At 40.2% G+C, this 2500-nt stretch overlaps 1 long non-coding RNA gene across 1 annotated transcript in view; it reads left to right on the top strand.

Moving 5' to 3' along the window:
• LOC149135274 (uncharacterized) overlaps positions 1 to 2500 on the top strand; it is a 49508-nt gene that overhangs the window by 44652 nt on the left and 2356 nt on the right. The window lies entirely within an intron of this gene.

Raw genomic sequence — 2500 nt, 5'->3', positions numbered from 1 at the left:
GAGTGTGGAAGATGATCCCAGACCAGGGAGATCTCCAACTGCAATCACCAAGGACAACCTTGACCTTGCTCTTGGTATGATAATGCAAGAGCGCCGAATATCATGTCGTCAGATAGCCAAGAGACTGAGCATCTCAATTGAAAGAGCAGACAACATTGTGACAAAAGAAATTGGGTTCTCAAAGGTTTCTGCAAGGTGGGTCCCTCGCCTTTTGACTCCTGAACAGAAACGCACCATGAAGAGAATTTTCTTGCTCGTTTCATTACTATGGATGAAACTTGGGTCCATCACTACCAGCCTGAAACCAAAGAACAATCAAAGCAGTGGAAGCATATATCTTTTCCTACCCCAAAGAAGGCCAGAGTCATTCCTTCAGCTGGCAAGATTATGGCGTCCGTTTTGGGGGATTCTCAAGGTGTCTTGCTGATCGATTACCTTGAAAAGGGTCACACCGTGACAGGGCTGTATTATTCTCAGCCACTGAAACGCCCCTGAGAAGCAATCAAAGAAAAAAAAGGCCGGGAATGCTCACCAGAGGAGTCCTTATTCATCACGACAATGCTCCAGCCCACACCTCAGTGGTTGCTATGGCAACAATTCGTGATTGTGGATACGAACTTGTTCCCCATCCGCCTTATTCGCCAGACTTAGCCCCCTCTGAGTTTCATCTATTTCCAAAACTGAAAAAGCCCTGGCTGGTCGCCATTTTGCCAGTGATAATGACGTCATAGACACCGTAGGAAGTTTCTTGGAGTCTCAAACAAAAGAGTTCTTCTACGCCGGGATAATGGCACTTCAGCACCGCTAGAGAAAGTGTTCAGCCATCGAGTGGGACTATGTTGAAAAATAAATCATCAGAAGTCTTGTACCATGTTTTATTTTTTTTTGAGGCTCAAGACTTTTCATACACCCCTCGTATATGTCATTATTGAGTGTTATTTCAAGATTTATTGCCAATAGAGAAAGAGTCGGTTTCTAAGCTAGATCCAAGGTTCTTTCATCTGGTAGTTTAATAAAGATTAACTACAAATATCTATCTAAATTGTATTTATCTTGTTAGTTTCTCTCTCTCTCTTTCTCTCTTTCTCTCTCTCTTTTTCTCTCTCTCTCTCACTCGTACACACACACACACACACTCACAAACGCACAAACTCACACACACACTCACACACACACACTCGCACGCACGCACGCACACACACCTCACACATGAAATTAAATATTAAATACTTTTGTCAAAATATTATCGTTCACATTACGTATATATAAATGTAATGTATGTATATATATATATATGTGTGTATATGTGTGTATATGTTACACACAACAGGCAGCCACTCCTACTATAAATTCTTCCTATGACCTTAACTATACTATGTCCAACCACACACATACATAAACAGCCACAACTACACACACACACACACACACACACACACACACACACACACACACACACATACCTCCTTCTCTTGCACTCTCCTGTCTTTGAAAATAACTTTTTCTCCACCCTTTCCCTTCCAGTCATTCCAATATGTGACCGCGTGTGCATCGTTGGCGATTTTCATTTCCATCTTCCCTTCTTTGGACTTTTCCTATATTTCTGACGAAGATCTCCGATTGAAACGTTAAATCCTCATTTCTTTTCTTTCTTTTCCTGAGCGTCCAATAACACTGTACTTATTCCACGTCCTCGCGTTGTTTTTTCGTGCTTTTTTTCGTATTTTTTCTTGTTTGTTTATGTTTAAATTGACTATAATGTATATATATATATATATATATATATTTATATATATACATGGAAGTATATAAATGTATCTGCCCCCCCTCTCTCTCGCTCTCCCTCCCTCCCTCTCTCCCTCCTCCTCTCTCTCTCTCTGTCTATATATATATATATATATATATATATATATATATATATATATATATATATATATATATACATGCGTATAAATGTATATGTATGTATAAACACATATATGTTCATATATTTATATACATATATACTGGTAGCGTATATATGTAAATATATAGATGTATATATGTATATATGTATATATGCATACATGTGTATATATGTATATATGTATGCGTATATGTATGTATATATATGTATATGTATGCACGTATATGTGTATGTGAAGGTGCATGGCTCAGTGGTTACAGCGTCGAGTTTACGATCGTGAGGTTGTGAGAATTCGATCCCCGGACCGGGCTGCGTGTTGTGTACGTTTCCATTTCACTCAGCTGTAGTAGTGAGTTGCGATGTCACAGGTGCCAAACTGTAATCAGCGCTTTTGCCTTTCTCTTGAATAACATCGGTGGGGTGGAGAGGGGAGGTTGGTATGCATGGGCGACTGCTGGTCTTCCTTAAAAACAACCCTAGGTTCTGCGTTTCCCGGTGAGGCGACTTTTCGCCCAGACTTGTACCCCGGAGGGGAACCTCTTAGGTGCGCCCATGGTCATTTATGCTGGCGCACCACCTTGAATTTTTAGTCGA

This window comes from Octopus bimaculoides, chromosome 6 (assembly GCF_046866305.1).
Source record: "Octopus bimaculoides isolate indiv1 chromosome 6, ASM4686630v1, whole genome shotgun sequence".
Taxonomy (NCBI): Eukaryota; Metazoa; Mollusca; class Cephalopoda; order Octopoda; family Octopodidae; genus Octopus; species Octopus bimaculoides.
This window is presented reverse-complemented; position numbering and strand designations above follow the sequence as displayed.